At 41.2% G+C, this 20,134-nt stretch overlaps 1 long non-coding RNA gene across 10 annotated transcripts in view; it reads left to right on the forward strand.

The window, feature by feature from the left end:
- The first annotated feature begins 4,318 nt into the window (after positions 1 to 4,318).
- The window catches only part of LOC147349548 (uncharacterized), a 47,125-nt gene continuing 31,309 nt past the window's right edge, over positions 4,319 to 20,134 (forward strand). For 2 of the 10 annotated variants that reach the window (XR_015149938.1, XR_015149944.1), the window contains exon 1: positions 5,064 to 5,253. This is a non-coding gene — a long non-coding RNA (uncharacterized LOC147349548). Of the gene's footprint in view, positions 4,550 to 5,029; positions 5,254 to 20,134 lie in introns of those variants that run through there. The other 8 variants (XR_015149941.1, XR_015149939.1, XR_015149940.1 and 5 more) reach the window with 8 other exon arrangements.

The following is a 20,134-nucleotide window of genomic DNA, read 5'->3' on the forward strand; positions in this document are numbered from 1 at the left end:
TCTGGAAGTTCATGGTTCATGTATTGCTGAAGACTGGCTTGGAGAATTTTGAGCATTACTTTACTAGCATGTGAGATGAGTGCAATTGTGCGGTAGTTTGAGCATTCTTTGGCATTGTCTTTCTTTGGGATTGGAATAAAAACTGACATTTTCCAGTCCTGTGGCCGCTGCTGAGTTTTCCAAATTTGCTGGCATATTGAGTGCAGCACTTTCACAGCATCATCTTTCAGGATTTGAAATAGCTCAACTGGAATTCCATCACCTCCACTAGCTTTGTTTGTAGTGATGCTTTCTAAGGCCCACTTGACTTCACATTCCAGGATGTCTGGCTTTAGGTCAGTGATCACACCATCGTGATTATCTGGGTCGTGAAGATCTACCCCACGCCCAAGGTAAGAGAAACCCAAGTAAGACGGTAGGTGTTGCAAGAGGGCATCAGAGGCCAGACACACTGAAACCATACTCACAGGAAACTAGTCAGTCTAATCACACTAGGACCAAAGCCTTGTCTAACTCAATGAAACTAAGCCATGCCTGTGGGTCAACCCAAGACAGGCAGGTCATGGTAGAGAGATCTGACAGAATGTGGTCCACTGGAGAAGGGAATGGCAAACCACTCTAGTATTCTTGCCTTGAGGTGTGTGCTTCAATCTTTATCAAATTTTAATTGGGTTGTTTGGTATAATTTGGTATAATTTGAGGAAAGAGAACCCACCTACATAGTACGTGGGAATGGACATTAACAATAGACACTAGAAAGGACAGCCTCCCCTGCCAGAAAAAAATTTTTTTTTTTTTTTCTAGAGAGCTAAGCCTAGGATCTGAAGTTCCCACATGTGGCCCTATATCCAGGGAAAATGAAAGTGAAAGTTGCTTAGTCCTGTCTGACTCTTATCTGATATGTGATTTGAAAATAGTCTCTTCCAGTTTGTGGTTCATTTTTGGATTTTTCTGAATAAGGTGTTTCATAGAGTAGAAGCTTTATAAATAATTTTATAATTTTATTTTTCTGAGGAAGTTTTCAATTTTCTGAGGAAATTTTTAATTTTCTGGAGAAGGTTTTAATTTCCTGAAGAAGTTTTAAATTGTATTAAAGTGAGTACTTGTATGGAAGTAATTCTATGAATATTATTAATGTATGAAAGTTATTTATTTTAGGAAAGTAAATAATTTTATGTGTTATTCAATTTATGAAAATTATTAATTTTATGGAAATTTTCAATTTTATGGAAGTTATTAGTTTTATGGAATATCTGTGTAGTGATATAAATATTTATCTACTGAGAGATATAAATATCTATCTACCTAGACATGTAAACATCTATCTATCTACAGAGAGATATAAAAAGTTCTCTATATATTGATATAAATATCTATGTACATATCTGTTTATATTCTTTGTCCAGGTGTGTTTTTCAATCTTTACCAAATTTTAAGAAGCTCTTTGGTATAATTTGAGTACAGATCCTTTCTCTGATATGTGTTTTGGAAATAGTTTCTTCCAGTCTGTGGTTCTTCTTTTGGTTTTCTGAATCAGGTGTTTCATGTCATGGATGCAGTCACCATCCACAGTGTTTTGGAGCCCAAGAAAATAAAATCTGCCACTGTTTCCATTTCTTCCCTATCGATTTGCCATAAAGTGATTGGACCAGATGCCATGATCTTAGTTTTTTAAATATTGAGTTTTACAAATTCCAGTTACCTGCAGTATTTCAAGTCTGTAAATATTCTCACAATATTCAAAACTTTCAGACCCTTGATGGTACACTGAATTGAAAAAATTATGTCAAGAATGATGTAAAATGTGGAATGCAAACATACTCATTTTTAATAAAAGACTCAGCAGTCTGAAAAAAAAATATTGAGTTTTATTCCAGTTTTTTCACTCTCCTTTTCCACCTTCATCAAGAGGTTCTTTAGTTCTTTGCTTTCTGCTGGTATCATTTGCATATCTGACATTGTTAATAGTCTCCCAACAGTCTCCATTCCAGCTTGGGCTTTATCCAGCGTGGCATTTCACTTGATGCACTCTGCATAGAAGTTAAATAAGCAGGGTGGCCATATAGAGTTTTGATGTACCCTTTCCCAGTTTTGAACCAGTCCATTGTTCCATGTCTGGTTCTAACTGTTGCTTCTTGACCTGCAAACAGGTTTCTCAAGAAGTAGGTTGGGTGATTTGGGATTCCAGTCTCTTTAAGAATTCTCGACAGTTTGTTGTGATCCACACAAGCAAAGGATTTAATTCTTTGAAAGTTTAAAATTTTATGATATAAAAATATATACCTATATTTTATATATGACTTATATACTTCTATTTGTATGTATGAGGTATGTACCTATATTGTCATATAAGAGATGTATCAGATATTTTCACATAAGACATATATACCTATATTGCCATATATGAAATATATAACTCTATTTTCATATATGAAATACATATGGAATACTACTCAGAAAAATAGCAAAATAAAAACAGGAAAATTTTAAGAATAAATGATGTCATCAAGAAACAGGTTTTGATGAGGTTTTTAAAAATCACATAAAATAGTTTTACTCCTTTAACTTTTTCTTTGTGTGTGCTCAGTCACTTCAGTTTTGTCTGACTCTTTGTGACCCCATGGACTGTAGTCTGCTAGGCTCCTCTGTCCATGGGATTCTCCAGGCAAGAATACTGGAGTGCCATGCCATCCTCCAGGAATTTTGCTTTACAAACAACTTATCAGTCAAGTCAGCCAGTTAATCTAACTACAGGATAAATGTTTGTTTTTTTTTAAAACTTAAGTTGCTTCTGTCAATATTTCTCTGACAAAACATTTTATTTTCATTATTTTTGATGCCTACGTATTAATTTCAGTTCACAATGTCCTATAAATTGAAGTCATTTAGCAATCTTCTAGTTTCAAATTAAGACCTTTGTATGTATTAAGACGTAAGACAATGTACTTGATTTAGAAGTGTTATCGTAAGTCTCTAAAAGCTTTACTCAAAAGGCACAGTGATTTTCATTATGGTCAATGGACTGGTATTTAAAAACCTACTAAATCAGAAGCTCTGGAGTTGCCGTCTGACAATTTAGTTAATAAGCCATCCCCGTAAATCTGAAGCACTGACGCAAACTGAAGTTTGAGGACTAACGCCCTGGAAGTCCTGGCCAAACACACATTTTACCAAGTCCAAGTTGTAAGAATTAGTATCGTTATAAGTTATAGTAAAACTTTCATTCTTTCGGTTAAAGAACAATAGCAAAGGAAAAAATACATATATATTTCTCTGCAAATACATATGTATATATTCATATATGAAATATATACTTAGGTTTTCATATTTGAATATACTGAATACTACTCAGCTATAAAAAAGATTAAAATAATGGCATTTTTAGCAGTATAATCCTAAAGATTTCATAATAAGTGATGTAAGTCAGAAAGACAAAGAGAAATACTGTATAATATCACTTACATGTGAAATCTAAAGTATGACACCAATGACCTTATCTATGAAACAAACAGACTCAAAGATATGGAGAACTAGTGGTTACCGGTGGGGATAGGGCGGTGGGAGGGGCAAGATAGGTGTAGGGGGTTAGGAGATAGAAACTACTATGTATAAAATCAGTAAGCTATAAGGATATATTATACAGCACAAGGAAATATAGTCTTTATTTGTAATGCCTTTCAATGGAGTATAATCCATAAAAATAGTGAATCACTATGTTGTATACCCCAAACTCATATAGTATTGTAAATAAACTGCACTTCAACTTAAAAAATTGTTGTGACTATCTACAAAAACAATAAAGTAATCAAAAAGAAAAAATAAGCAAAATAAAAATGGGGAAATTTTTAAAAGAGAAGATTCCATCAAGAGACTAATTTTGATGAGAATTTTAAAAATCACATAAAGAAGTTATACTCTTGTAATTTTTGCTTTCCAAGAACTTCTTAGTCCAGTCAAGCCAATTAATCTGTCTAACACTAAACCTTATCAAGCTAAGGACACTAAGCCCATTTTGTCACTAAGTTTTTCCAAGATGCCTCTGGTTGGCAAATTTTTTTTTTTTTTTAACTTTATCCTTTCTTGTCACTAATTGTAGCTATGCCAGGAACAATATTGTTCTGGTGGCATCATTATGCGGTCTTACAGGTCTTAAGACCACATTACCAAGGGTTTTCTTTTTAACTGAGCAATTCAAAAAAAAGCTGTGCTGTACTTCATCTTGTCAATGTTAAATTCTCACTGGAGACGAAGTCACCTGTGAGGCTTTTAGCTCCAAAGCCTTCTATTCTCAGGTGGCTACCTGGTAATTACTCCAATGTTCCAGCACATTCAGGTTGAGTAGGGAGGCAGGTTCACCTGGCGAATTGATTCCAGGGCACAGGGATTGGGCAAAAAGTCAATGGGCAGCAGGTGAGGTTGCAGCTGTGACCTCCTTCCAGTCGACTCTCTGCTCCAAAGAGAACAGAGCTGCCCCTCGTCTTTCAGCCCAGCTCTCCTGTTTTCTCAGCACCTCAGTGGGACAAGAAAGACAGAGCCTGCCAGAACCAAGGTAGCGTGTTCACCTCTAGCATGAGCTTTCAAACAAGGGAAAACTCATATGGTACCAAAGTGAAAACAGGAGGGGCCTGACTTCTCAGGGACAATTGAGGGGAGAGGAGATGGTCCCGACACTTCTTTCTAGGGTCCCAGAGGCCCCAGGGTCCTGGCTTGTTCACACATTGGGGGACCACCAACCACAGCCATGGTGTCCTGACCAAGGGGATGTGTGACCCCAGTTTGGGGGTCTGGGGCTGTGTGAGACTCACCCCATCTGCATGTGTATGGGGAGACCACAGACTCAAATCTAAGAAAAAGTGAGGAATACCTGAGAGCTTCACTTGTGTTTAGGAATTAATGCTTTATGGTGTTCAGTTTATACAGGCATGTTGCCTGTTTGCTTGTTGACCCCTGCGAGGTTCACCTTCCCTGGGGCTCCTGGAGGTTCCTCAGGTGGCTACCTGGGAATTATTCCAATTTACCAGCACAAGCATGGGGGGAAGGGAGGTAGGTTCACCTGGTGAGTTGATTGTAGGGCACGTGGATCAAGCAAAAAGCCAATGGGCAGCAGGCGAGGTTGCTGCTGTCATCTCCTTCCAGTCGGCTCTCTCCTCAGCGGAGACCAGACCTGCCCCTCGCCTTGTAGCCCTGCACCTCGTGTGTGTTTTCTCTCTTGTTTCTGTGAAACAAGAAAGGACCAAGCCTGCCAGGAACAAGGTAGTACGTCCGGCATTGTCACGACAGCTGTAGAAACAGTTAATATCACACAGAACCAAAGGGAAAAGATGAGGACTTCTATGGGACAGCGTGGGGGGAGGAGACCAACCCTACACCGGTTCCTACCATCCCAGGAGATTATAGGAACCCACTCGTTCCTACCTCAGGGGCCCAACCAGCAGAGACCTGGTGTCCTAACCAAGGGTTGTAGGACCCCAAGTGCAGGGTCTGGGGAGGTGGTGTCACCTTGGAGACTGTGGAAGTGTGTCCCCAGGTACAGGGTCTGGGGATTGTGTGGGTCTCACCGCATCCACATGGGTCGGGATCCTGTGCCTGGAGACCACATATTTGCTCTTTACCTGCGGTGTGTCTTGTTCCCGTGGAGATTTCCAGTGTCTGAATTGAGGGTGTTGTCCTGATTAACCCATGGCCTTTTTCTTCTCTTCACCTTGTCGCATTCATATGAGGTCAGGCAACTTTGAGTGGGTTTTCGCTCTCTGCTGAGTGTAAACTTTGGTGGTGTCATATTAATATTATAGCATATCCCATATCTAATTCATAGGGGTCACCACTGTTTGGTTCCCCCTACACCAAGCTCAGGTAATTTGTTTTGTAATTTAACTTTTATTTTATATTGGAGTAGAGTTGATTTCCCTTGTTTTGTTGGTTTTAGATGTACAGGAACTTAATTTGATTTTACACAGATGTAGGGAAAGAACAGATTAGCCAAGATGGTGATGTCAGGCTCTCTTGCCCCATGGCGTCTTGCTTTTGCTACACATTTTGTAAATAATGATTATGTAACAGCTGAGATCACTTAATAGCACTGTGCATGAGCATTGCAAGGTACTCGCTTGGCCATGGGCTACTTTTGTACAGTAAGTATATACAAGCTCCACCTGGAAAACCCTTGAGGTTATATTAGGTTATGTTATGACTGCTGCTATGGCTGCTGAGTCAGCCAGGAGAGGATAAATGTGTCTGCAGTTCCTACAGCTCCTCGCATTTTCTTCCAGCTTCCCTGCTCGCGCCGTGCCTGTCATGGGTTCAATGAATAGCATGCACAGTGAGATACAGCGATGCAATTGGCACTGTGAGCAGGATCAGCAGGACAACAGAGGTGTATCTATTCATTTTCCATTTCTTCCTCATATAGGTTATTACAGTTTTTTCAGTAGAGTTCCTGATTCTATTGAGTAGGTCCTATTTGATTATCAATTTGATAGATATTAGTGTGGCAACCCACTCCAGTTACTCTTGCCTGGAAAGTCCCATGGGCGGAGGAGCCTGGTAGGCTGCAGTCCATGGGGTCGTTAAGAGTCCGACACGACTGAGCGACTTCACTTTCACTTTTCACTTTCCTGCATTGAAGAAGGAAATGGCAACCCACTCCAGTGTTCTTGCCTGGAGAATCCCAGGAACGGGGGCACCTGGTGGGCTGCTGTCTATGGGGTCGCACAGAGTCGGACACGACTGAAGCGACTTAGCAGCAGCAGCAGCAGTGTGTATATATTAATCCAAATTAATTTATCCCTCCCTTTTGACTTTGATGATCATAATTTGGTTTTCTCAGTCTGAGTCTGTTTTGTACATTAGTTCACTGGTATGAATTTATAGATTCCACTTGTATATGATACCTTACAATACTTGTCTTTTTGTCTCTGACTTACCTCACTTTGTATGAAAATTTCTCAGGCCATCCATGTTGCTGCAAATGTCATTTTTTCTGTTTTATGGCTGAGTAGTATTCGATTGTATAGTTGTATCACGTAGTCTTCATTTTTCTTCAGTGGACATATTGGTGGATTCTATGTCTTGGTAAATAGTGCTACCCTGAAAATCAAGGAGCACATGTCATTTTGAACGATGAATATCTCCAGATCTAAGCCTGGGAGTGGGATTGCAGGGCCATATGATACCTCTGTGTTTAGTGTTTCCGGGAGCCTTCATGCTGTTTTCCATAGTGGCTTCACTATTTACATTCCCACCGAGATTGTAGGAGAATTCCCTTTTCTGTACATCCTCCACAGTATTTATTTTTTGTAGATCTTTCGATGATGGCTATTGTGACCAGTGTGTGGTGATACCTCATTGTAGTTTTGATTGGCAGTGATTAGATAATTTTGGATGTGGAGTATCTTTCCATATGCTTGTATTATTTTATGCTTTGTGAGTACAGTTTACTTCTTGAAACTGGCTTCTTGAAAGTTAGCCCTGTTTGGAATTCTCCAATGATTTACTGCAGGACATTTCTTGTGTCAGATGTCCTTTAAAGTCCTGTGGGACTTTTGTCTAAGAGACCTTCAGCACCTGTTTTACAGGGTGTCTGTTAATCTGAACCAGCTAATTGCTCCCTGCTCCCTGTCAACTTTTTTTTTTTTTGGTAATCATGAGATTCTTTTCCAAGTCTGTGAGGCTATTTCTCTTTTGTAATGAAATTCATTTATATCCATTTTTTATATCACCAGAAATGATATCCTATGATAACCGTCTTTCCTGTCTCACTTCACTTAGTATGATCATTTCGAGTTTCTTCCCTGTAACTGGAAATGGCATTTTTCATCCTTGTTAATTTCTGAGTAATATTGCATTGTGTATATGTGCCCCGTCTTCTGTACCCATTCATCTGTCCTTCTGCACTTAAGTTGGTTCCCTGTCTTGGTTAATGTACCTAGTGCTGTCATGACTGGGCAGCAGTTATCTTTTAAACATTTTGGTTTTCTCCAGATCTACGTCTAGGTGTAGGAGTGCTGGTCACTTGGTACTTCTATGGAGTTTTCTAAAGAACCTCCATCATGATCTCCCGAGTGGACGTGCCCATTTACATTCCCATCCACAGTGGCAGTGTTTTCTTCTCTCCACACTTTCTACAGATCTTATTGTAGATTTTTTGAGATGGTCATTCAGGTCGATGTGACGTGATATCTCATTGGACAGTTGATTTGCCTTTCTCTAAGAACTAGTGAGGCTGAGTATCCTTTCTTGTGTTTTATGGCCATCTCTATGCCTTCTTTGGAGAAATGTGAATTTAAATCTTTGGCTGATTTTTTTATTGGATTGTTTATTTCTTGATATTGCACCATCAAGTTGTTTTACGTGTTGGAGATGAATTCCCTGTGGGTATCTTTGTAAGGATTTTTTCCATTCTGAGGGTGGTCTTTTTCTTTCACTGATTTCTTAAAAACATTTTAAAAACATTTATTAGATCCCATTTGTTTGTTTTATTTGTCTTGATTATAAAACGTGGATTAAAAAAGAATTTGCTGCATTTTATGTCGAAGTGTGTTTTTTGCTTTTTTCCTTAAGCGTTTCATAGTATCTGTCCTTTTATTTAGACCTTTAGCCTATCTGCAGTTTATTTTTGTGTATGGTGTTAGGGAGTAGTCTAATTTCATTCTCATTTTCATTGCTAAGGAATCTGTCTGGTGTCCTCCGTGGTGGCTGCTCCCAATTTCCATTCCCAGAGTCTGTAGGAGGGTTCCCTTTGCTCTATACCCTCTCCAGCATTTGTTGTTTGCAGGGTTTCTGCTTACGGCCATTCTGACCTGTGTAAGGTGATACCTCATTGAAGTTTTTATTTGCATTTCTCTCATACTTAGCGATATTGACATTTTTTCATGCATTTAAAACACTGTGAGTTAAACTTACTTATTCAAATTGGCTTATTGAATGCCTGACCCATTTTGAATATTTTTCTAACGACCTCATTTAGGACATTTCTTGAGGATGGTGCTTTTTACTTGCAGTCAGGTGGCTCAGACTATAAAGCATCCGCCTACAATGCAGGAGACCAGGGTTCAACCCCTGGGTTGGGAAGATCTCCTGGAGAAGGAAATGGCAACCCACTTCAGTATTCTTGCCTGGAAAATCCCATGGATGGAGGCGCCTGGTAGGCTACAGTTCATGGGTATGCAAAGAGTCGGACATGACTGAGCGACTTCACTTTCATTTCCCCCAGACATTTTGAATATTAAGTGACCATGAGCAAAGGTTTCAAAGTTGTTGTTATGGGAAATGGCCACAAGGTGGCAGCATGTCTTTATGCCCAACTCTGGTTACTGGGGGAACCAGAGCCTTGGGGAAAGTCCTGTTCCCTAGATGTCTGTTAGAGTGGAAAGTGCCAGAAGAAACACCCAAGGCTTGTGTCCCATTCTTCTTCCTTCCCTACCCCATACCCTGGACAAATCACAATTCCTGCAACACCAGTCTGGGGAGGGTGCTTTCATCCATAGGTGGGACGACCCAAAGGAAGGAGGCTGGAGGTGGGAACCCCATCACCAGGAGACATGGAGCCCATGGGGCTTTTCAAAGCTCTTCCTGCCCAGAAGCTCCACATCCTTTGGGTGCAGTAGGAGTAGTTTCACTGCAGGAGGACTTGTCTGGATCTGGAGGTTGTGCGAACATGTGGAGGGGAGCAGGCTCACCAGGTCCGTGGGGCAGGGCTCATTGGCTGGCACACCTTCCCCAGCTCCGTCAGCCCCATGACAGTCCATCCTTGGGAAACAAGCTGCCCAGGTCACCAAGGCCTGAGGGGAATAGAGTCAAAATTCTCTTTATAATTAGTATTTTGTATTGGTGTTGGTGACTTACAGTGTTGTAGGGTCTGTTTGTTTTTTGTTAGGTGGACAGCAACATGATTCACTTATGCATAGATGTGTACCTATCCTTTTTGGGTTCTCTTCCCATATAGTTTATTATGCAGTGTTGAGTAGAGGCCCTTACTGATTTTCTTTTTGGAAAGAGTAATGTGTGTATGTTCGTCTCCACCTGCTCATTTCTCGATGCCCATCACATTTCCTTTTTGGTAACTATAAGGTGCTTTGCTATGCCGTGAGGGTTTCTGTTTGGTAAAGAAGTTCATTTGTATCCATTGTTAGAATTCAGCACTAAGTGATATCACATGATACTTGTCTGTCTTTGTCTCCCGTCACGTAGTATGATCGTCTCTGCTTCTTCCTTATTGCTGGACATGGCATGATGTCACCTTTTATGGCTGAGTAATAACACGCTGTGTGCGGGTACCCCATCTTGTTTATCCATTCATCTGTCCTTATCCACTTAGCTTGCTTCCATGTCTTGGCTGTTGTACATGGTGCTTCCTTGAACATTTCGTGCACCTGTCTCTTAAAATAATGGTTTTCTCTGAATCTATGCCCAGGAATGGGATTGCTGGTCCTATGGTGCTTCTCTGTTTAGTTTATAATGAACCTTTGTCCTGTTCTCCTTTGTGGATTAACTGACTTTCGTTCCCAGCAACAGGGAGAAGCGTTCTTTTTCCTTCATATCCTCTCCAGCATTTATTGATTTTTTGATGCTGACCATTCTGACCTTGTGAGGTCACATTGTACCACATTGTACTACTGATTCACAGTTTTCTAATACTTACAGATGCTGAGCATCTTTTCATGTGCTTCATCGCCATGTCCATGTCTTCTTTGAAGAAATGTCCACTTAAACCTTGTTCCCCTGTGTGATTGGGTTGTTTCTTTGATATTGAGGTGCATAAACTGTTTGTGTGCTTTGGAGATAAATTCCTTGCAGGTGTCTTTGTTTGCAAACATTAGTTCCATTATGAGGTTTGTCTTTTTGTTGTGTTTATGGTTTCCTCTTCTGTTACAACACTTTCAAGGGTAATTAGGTCCCATTTATTTATTTTTGTTTTAATTTTTATGATTCTAAGAGGTGGGTCAAAAAAGGACTTGTTGCATTTTATGTCAAAGTGTGTTCTGCTCTTTTCCTCAAGAATTTCATTGTATCCAACCTTTTATTTAGGTCTTTAATCTATTTGGAGTTTATTTCTGTGTATTCTGTCAGGGAGTATTGTAATTGTATTCTCATTATCATTTCTTTAAAAAACTGCACATCATTCTCCATAGTGGTCCTTACTAATTTACCTTTTCCTGAAAAGTGTAGGAGGGTTCCCTTTTTCCCACACTTTCTCTAGCATTTATTGTTTGTTGACTTTTGGACAATGGTGACTGTGAACTGTGTGAGCAAATACCTTATTGTTTCCAAATTTTGATTTGCATTTCTCTAATGTTACAATAAACTGTGGAAAATTCTGAAAGAAATGGGAATACCAGACCACCTGACCTGCCTCTTGAGAAACCCATATCAGGTCAGGAAGCAACAGTTAGAACTGGACATGGAACAACAGACTGGTTCCAAATAGGAAAAGGAGTATGTCAAGGCTGTATATTGTCACCCTGCTTATTTAACTTCTATGCAGAGTGCATCATGAGAAATGCTGGGCTGGAAGAAGCACAAGCTGGAATCAAGATTGCCGGGAGAAATATCAATAACCTCATGTATGCAGATGACACCACCCTTATGGCAGAAAATGAAGAGAAACTAAAAAGCCTCTTGATGAAAGTGAAAGAGGAGAGTGAAAAGGTTGGCTTAAAGCTCAACATTCAGAAAATGAAGATCATGGCATCTGGTCCCATCACTTCATGGGAAATAGATGGGGAAACAGTGGAAACAGTGTCAGACTTTATTTTTCTGGGCTCCAAAATCACTGCAGATGGTGACTGCAGCCATGAAATTAAAAGACACTTACTCCTTGGAAGGAAAGTTATGACCAACCTAGACAGCATATTCAAAAGCAGAGACATTACTTTGCCAAAAAAGGTCCGTCTAGTCAAGGCTATGGTTTTTCCAGTGGTCATGTGTGGATGTGAAAGTTGGACAGTGAAGAAAACTGAGCACTGAAGAATTGATGCTTTTGAACTGTGGTGTTGGAGAAGACTCTTGAGAGTCCCGTGGACTGCAAGGAAATCCAACCAGTCCATTCTGAAGGAGATCAGCCCTGGGATTTCTTTGGAAGGAATGATGCTAAAGCTGAAACTCCAGGACTTTGGCCACCTCATGCGAAGAGTTGACTCATTGGGAAATACTCTGATGCTGGGAGGGATTGGGGGCAGGAGGAGAAGGGGACGACAGAGGATGAGATGGCTGGATGGCATCACTGACTTGATGGACCTGAGTCTGAGTGAACTCCGGGAGATGGTGATGGACAGGGAGGCCTGGTGTGCTGCAATTCATGGGGTCGCAAAGAATCAGACACGACTGAACTGAACTGAACTGATGGATCGTCTATATCAAGATATATATGTTAATTCCAAACTCTTAATTTATCCGGACTGTATCTGGAGGTTGGGGTCTCTGCAGGGGGCAAGAGGCACTCTACCTGCTACCTACTCCAGGCTCCCTCAGTCTCAGGACACTCCAGCATAAGTACCCCAAGCAATCAGGCTCCAGGAATGTGACACCATCCCATGTCACTATGGCCTGAGGGGAGTAGAGTCAGCATTTTTAAAATGTTTTTATTCTATAATTTGAATTGAAGTGTATTGGTGAATTACATTCTTGTGGGTTTTTTCCCCCCTTTTCAGTCTAATGCAAATTGATTCACTTCTACATGTATATATGGGTTTTTGGTGGGTTATTTTTCCATATAGGTTATTACAGAGAGTTGCATAAGTTTCCTTGTGTTACACAGTGGGTCGTGGTGACTTATTTTATAGATAGCAGTGTGCATGTTGGTCTGAAGCAACTCATTTCTCCCTGACCCACATCATTCTTCCTTGGTTACTAGAAATTTCTTTCCAAAGTCTGAGAGATTGTGTCTCTTTGGGAAAGAAGTTCATTTGTATCCATCTTTAAATTACACCTGGAAGTGATATCATACTATATTGCCTCTACTTGTCTCCTTTACTTCACTTGGAATGATCATCTCTACTTTCTTTTCTATGGCTGAATTTGGCATTATTTCCTACTTCTTTATGTTTGAGAAATACTGCATTGTGTCCATCATCTGTATCTTCTACAGTTAGCTGCTTCCCGGACTTGGCTATTGTACCTTGTGGGGCCGAGATTGCAAGGGTGCCCTTGTCTTTTAAATTTTGGAATACTCCAGAAGCATGCCCAGGCGTGGGATTGCTGGGTCCTATTGTTGTGGAATATCTATTACAGTTACAGATTTCTGTGCATATTGGAGAAAAATATTTCTGTGTATAAGGCATGGAAGAAAGGAAGAAGGAAGGAAGGCAGGAGATAATCCTTGTGTATTATCCAAATCATATATATATATATTTGTGTTTGAATCTCATAATCCCTTTTTGTGTTGTAAATTGCTTTGCCTATATCTCTTTCATTTTACCTAGAAGGAACATCATCTGCTATTTTCTTCACTGTTGCTGACTTCATTTAGTGTATGATCCTCGGAAGTCCATCCTTGTGGGAAAAATTGGAATAATTTCATAATTTCAGTGATGGTTTTTCATGTCTGAGTAGTAGCCCATTGTATATTATTACTGCATTTCTTTACGATTTAACCTGTTAATGGACTTCTTCTTGGGTCTGTATCTTGAGTACTGGAGGTACCACTGCAATGAACGCTGGAGTACATGTGTCATTTTGAATGATGTTTTTTCCATAGGATACGCCCAGGTGTAGGTATTAAAATCTTAGGCTTAGCTCTCTTGAAATTTTCTGTTTGCCTGTGAGGCTGCCCTTTCTAGTGGCTGTTGCCCATGTCCACTCTCATGGAGCGTGTAGGGAGCGTTCCATGATCTCCCGGCTCTCTCCCCCATTTACTGTTTGCAGACAGGATGGACATTCTGTCAGGTGGGATTTGATTTCCTGTTGTCATTTTGGTTGGCATTTCTCCTGTAATAATTAGGGATGCTGAGCATCTCGCCCTGTGGTTGTGTGTGTGTGTTGTTTTCCCCTTAAAGGGTGTGAGGAAAATCTACCTGTTGCAGTTGGCTTCTTGAAAGTTGGTTGTGTTTGGAATTTATTTATGCAATACCAGTAACAGGCGGAGAAGGCAGTGGCACCCCACTCCAGTACTCCTGCCTGGAAAATCCCATGGATGGAGGAGCCTGATAGGCTGCAGTCCATGGGGTCACTGAGGGTCGGACACGACTGAGCGACTTCACTTTCACTTTTCACTTTGATGCATTGGAGAAGGAAATGGCAACCTACTCCAGTGTTGTTGCCTGGAGAATCCCAGGGATGGGGGAGCCTGGTGGGCTGCCGTCCATGGGGTCGCACAGAGTCGGACACGACTGAAGTGACTTAGCAGCAGCAGCAGTAACAGGACCTTTCCTGAGGACAGTTGTCAGTCACAGCCCCCTAGGCCTTGTGAATAGGAGTGGAGATGCCAGTAAGCACCTGTTACTGTCAAGTTGCAGTTACAGAAAATGACCACAAGGCGGCAGCACTTTTTCATACCAACCAGAGTTTTAGGAATAGTTGGCTTCCTGGGCTGTGCGTTAGAGAGGGATGTGCCTGAGGAAACACCCAAGGGTTTAAATATCACTACTTCTTCTGCCTAAAGCTTTACCCCTCCTTTCCAGACTCATGCCTACCTGGGGCACCGCTCCCTGCTGAGGTGCCTAGGAGGCTGCACTCTCAGGAAGGAGCCCTCAGCTGGGGTCCCAGCGCCAGGGCCCTGGATACTTCGTGACTTTACCCTGGTCCTCGAGGCCAGAGGTTCAGGCCACTATCGTTGGAGTGCACTTGGGATTCTGGTCTCAAACAGAAAAAACAGACAGTGCAGGTTTAAGAGGAGTCTCAATGCAGGGCACCCTGTGCGGCTGTGTCGGCCCCACCCTAGTCCAGCTCAGGGACTCAAGCCTACTCAGGTTCCAGGGATCAGATAGCATCCCAAATCAGGCAGGTTGGAGGGAATAAACTAGGCATTACTTTTCTTTCCTTTAGTCTCAAGTCAATGGTAGGTTGAAATATAGTTGATTTGCAGTTTTGTGTTCATCCTCAGTGTACAAAGCACTGATTCAGTTATGACATATACTTACAGCATATTTGTACTTAAAAAATTTTTTTTTTGCCATAGAGGTTATTGAACAATGTGGAGTAAATTTCTCAGTGCTAAACATCTGATCCTTGTGGAGTATCTGTTAGAGATACAGATTTATTGTGTATGCGCAAGATATGAAGGAAGGAGATAGTCCTTTTGGATTATCTATTACAGCTACAGATTTCTATGTATATGTTAGAGACAAATATTTCTTTGTATATGTACATGGAAGGAAAGACGAAAGAAAAGGAAGGAGGAAAGTAGGAGATAATCCCTGTGAATTACCTAGTAAAGATTCCTGTGGGTATCTTAGAGATTTCAGTGCGTGTGTGGAAGGAAGGAAGGAGATAATTCTTGTGGATTGTGTATTATAGATACTGATTTCTGTGTATATATTAGTACCGACCTCCTAATTCATACCTGGTCCTTTCCTTTTTTGGAAAGCTTTGTGTTTTAATCTTAGTGTCTCTTGTTGCGTGGTAAATTACTTCCCCTGTATGTCTTTTTTTTTTTTTTTTTTTTGCGAAGAAGGGACATCATTAGCTATATTTTTTCTATGTTGCTGTCTACACTCAATATATAACCCTTTAACATCCATCTTTGTCTGGGCCAATGGCATAATTTCATGGTGCTTTTTCATGTCTGAGCAAAAGCCTAAGGTATATATACCACATATCTTTCGGTTTTAATCTTTCAATGGAATGTTTCTTTGGTCTGTTTCTTTTGACTGCTGGAAGTAACACTGCAGTGAATGTTGGGGTGCATGTGTCATTTGAATGATGGTTTTTTGAATTATAGGCTCAGGTGTGGGTATTAAGGTCCTAGGCTTAGCTGTCTTGAAATTGTCGTTGTTCCCTGTGGAGGCTGTCCTTTCTGGGGGCTGTTGCCAATGTCCATTCCCATGGAGCATGTATAGGGGGATTCCATCATTTCCTAGTTCTCTCCATTTACTGTTTGCTTACAGTCAGGATAACCATTCTCTCGGATAGAATTTGATTACTTGTCATCTTGATTGGTATTCTTCCTGTAATAATTAGGGATTCTGAGCATCTTGTCCTGTGACTGTTTGGTATTTTTTTCTTTCCTTAAAGGATGTGAGGAAAATTTACCTGTTACAACTGGCTTCTTGAAAGTTGGCTGTGTTTGGAATTTATGTCTGCAATACCCGCTGTAGGACCTTTTCTGAAGGCAGTTGTCATTACAGCCCCACATATGTGTGTGCACGCTAAGTCGCTTTAGTCGTGTCCCACTTTGTGCAACCCCTGTGAGGCTCCTCTGACCATGGGATTCTCCAGACAAGAATACTGGAGTGTGTTTCCATGCCTTCCAGGGGATCTTCCCCACAGGCCTTGTGAATTGGAGATGCTAGTAAGCACCTGTGGTCAAGTTGTAATCATACGAAATATCCACAGGGTGGCAGTACTTCTTCATGCCAACTCTGGTTCCATCTGCAACCAGATTCTTAGGGAAACTAGGCTTCCTGGATGGTGAATTAGAGTGGAATGTGCCTGAGCCAACACCCAAGGGCCTGAGTCTCACTACTTCTTCCCCCTAAAGTTTCACCCCTCCCCTCCAGACTCATCAGTACCTGGTGAACGGCTCCCTGCTGAGGTGCCTAGGAGGCTTTCAGGAAGGAGGCTTCAGCTGGGGACCCCAGCACCAGGAGACCTGGTACCCGGTGAGGTTACCTTGGTCCTCAAGACCAGAGGGTCAGGCCACCATTGTTGGGGTGCACTAGGGATTCTGGTCCCAGCTAGAGGAAACCAGTACAGGCTTAAGAGGAGTCTCTATGAGGAGTACCTTGCAGGGTTGTCTTGATCCCACCCCAGTCTAGCCCTAGGACTCTAGTCTACTCCGCTTCCAGTGCTAGGATAGCAACCCAAGTCATGGTGGTCAGAGGGGATAAACTAGGCATTACTGTTCTTTCCTTTAATCTCATACTGATGCTAGGTTGAAGTACACTCGATTTGCAGTGTTGTGCTTGTCCTAAATGTGCAATGGACTGATTCAGTTTTATATATATATATACACACACACAGCATATTTGTACTTTTAAAAAATTCTTTTGCTATAAGGGTTATTGAACAAGTTCGAGTAAGGTTCTCTGTGTTGAACACCAGGTGCCTGTGGAACATTTATTAAAGTTAAACCTTTTTCTGTTCATGTGCAAGGGATGAAGGAAGGAGATTATCCTTGTGATTATACTTATGGATTATCTATTACAGCTATAGATTCCTATGTATAGGTTAGAGATAAGTATTTCTGTGTATATGTGCATGGAAGGAAGGATGGAAGGAAGGAAGGCAGGAGATAATTTTGTGGATTCCCTAATATAGATACTGATTTCTGTGGGTATGTTAGAGATAAAGATCACTGTGCATATGTCAAAGGAAGGAGATAATGATTTTGGATTATCTATTACAGATAGAAATTTCTCTGTATATGTTAGAGATACAAATTTCTGTGTTTGTTTGGAAGGAAAGAAAGAGAGAATCCTTCTAAATTATCTATTACAGATACAGATTTCTGTGTATATGTTAGCCCTGACCTTCTAATTCATACTTTTTCTTTCACTTTTTCTTGGAACCTTCTGATTGTGTTTGAATTCTCAGGGTCACTTCAATTCAGTTCGGTGGCTCAGTCGTGTCCAACTCTGCAACTCCATGAATCTCACCACGCCCGGCCTCCCTGTCCATCACCAACTCTCGGAGCTTACTCCAACTCATGTCCATCGAGTCGGTGATGCCATCCAGCCATCTCATCCTCTGTTGTCCCCTTCTCCTCCTGCCCCCAATCCCTCCCAGCATCAGAGTCTTTTCCAATGAGTCAACTCTTCGCATGACGTGGCCAAAGTATTGGAGTTTCAGCTTTAGCATCAGTCCTTCCAATGAGCACCCAAGACTGATCTCCTTTAGGATGAACTGGTTGGATCTCCTTGCAGTCCAAGGGACTCTCAAGAGTCTTCTCCAACACCACAGTTCAAAAGCATCAATTCTTCAGCGCTCAGCTTTCTTCACCATCCAACTCTCACATCCATACATGACTACTGGAAAAACCATAGCCTTGACTAGACGGACCTTTGTTGGCAAAGTAATGTCTCTGCTTTTGAATATGCTATCTAGGTTGGTCATAACTTTCCTTCCAAGGAGTAAGCGTCTTTTAATTTCATGGCTGCAGTCACCATCTGCAGTGATTTTGGAGCCCCAAAAAATAAAGTCTGACACTGTTTCCACTGTTTCCACATCTATTTCCCATGAAGTGATGGGACCAGATGCCATGATCTTAGTTTTCGGAAGGTTGAGCTTTAGGCCAACCTTTTCACTCTCCTCTTTCACTTTCATCAAGAGGCTTTTTAGTTCCTCTTCACTTTCTGCCATAAGGGTGGTATCATCTGCATATCTGAGGTTATTGATATTTCTCCTGGCAATCTTGATTCCAGCTTGTGCTTCTTCCAGCCCAGCGTTTCTCATGATGTACTCTGCATAGAAGTTAAATAAGCAGGGTGACAATATACAGCCTTGACATACTCCTTTTCCTAATTGGAACCAGTCTGTTGTTCCATGTCCAGTTCTAACTCTTGCTTCCTGACCTGCATATAGGTTTCTCAAGAGGCAGGTCAGGTGGTCTGGTATTCCCATTTCTTTCAGAATTTTCCACAGTTCATTGTGATCCACACAGTCAAAGGCTTTGGCATAGTCAATAAAGCAGAAACAGATGTTTTTCTGGAACTCTCTTGCCTTTTCCATGATCCAGCGGATGTTGGCAATTTGATCTCTGGTTCCTCTGCCTTTTCTAAAACCAGCTTGAACATCAGGAAGTTCACGGTTCACGTATTGCTGTAGCCTGGCTTGGAGAACTTTGAGCATGACTTTACTAGCATGTGAGATGAGTGCAATTGTGCAGTAGTTCGAGCATTCTTTGGCATTGACTTTCTTTGGGATTGAAATGAAAACTGGCCTTTTCCAGGCCTGTGGTGTGCTGAGTTTTCCAAATTTGCTGGCATATTGAGTGCAGCACTTTCACAGCATCATCTTTCAGGATTTGGAATAGCTCCACTGGAATTCCATCACCTCCACTAGCTTTGTTCGTAGTGATGCTTCCTAAGGCCCACTTGACTTCACATTCCAGGATGTCTGGCTCTAGATGAGTGATCACACCATCATGATTATCTGGGTCGTGAAGATCTTTTTGGTATAGTTCTGTGTATTCTTGCCACCTCTTCTTAATATCTTCTGCTTCTGTTAAGTCCATACCATTTCTGTCCTTTATCGAGCCCATCTTTGCATGAAATGTTCCCTTGGTATCTCTAATTTTCTTGAAGAGATCTCTAGTCTTTCCCGTTCTGTTGTTTTCCTCTATTTCTTAGCAGTGATCGCTGAGGAAGGCTTTCTTATATCTCCTTGCTATTCTTTGGAACTCTGCATTCAGATCCTTATATCTTTCCTTTTCTCCTTTGCTTTTCACTTCTCTTCTTTTCACAGCTATTTGTAAGGCCTCCTCAGACAGCCATTTTGCTCTTCTGCATTTCTTTTCCATGGGGATGGTCTTGATCCCTGTCTCCTGTACAATGTCATGAACCTCCATCCATCATCAGGCATTCTATCTTTCAGATCTAGTCCCTTAAATCTATTTCTCACTTCCACTGCAGGGTCACTTACTGTGTTCTCTTTTTAAATTTTGCCTACAAGGGACATCATATGCTATTTTCTTTCTCTGTCTGGCTGACTTCACTTAGTCTATAATCCTCCAGGGCCCATTCTTGTGACAGTTGCATAATTTAATAATTTCACTAGCCATTTTTCATGGCTGATAATAGTCCATTGTATATATGTACCACATCTTTAACCTTTAATCTGTCAGAAGACATCTTGCTGGTTCTGTGTCTTGACTATTATAACTAGTGTGGCAGTGAACATTGGGGGTGCATGTGACTTTCTGAATGATAGTTTTCTCGAATATTGGCCCAGGTATGGGTATGTCTGATCATGGGCTGAACTCTCTTGGAATTTTATTTTCAGGCCTACGGAGGCTGTCCTTTCTAGTGGCTGTTTTCAATGT

This window comes from Bos grunniens, chromosome 21 (genome assembly GCF_055505025.1).
Source record: "Bos grunniens cultivar Pamir isolate PY7600 chromosome 21, Bosgru_T2T1.0, whole genome shotgun sequence".
Lineage (NCBI taxonomy): Eukaryota > Metazoa > Chordata > Mammalia > Artiodactyla > Bovidae > Bos > Bos grunniens.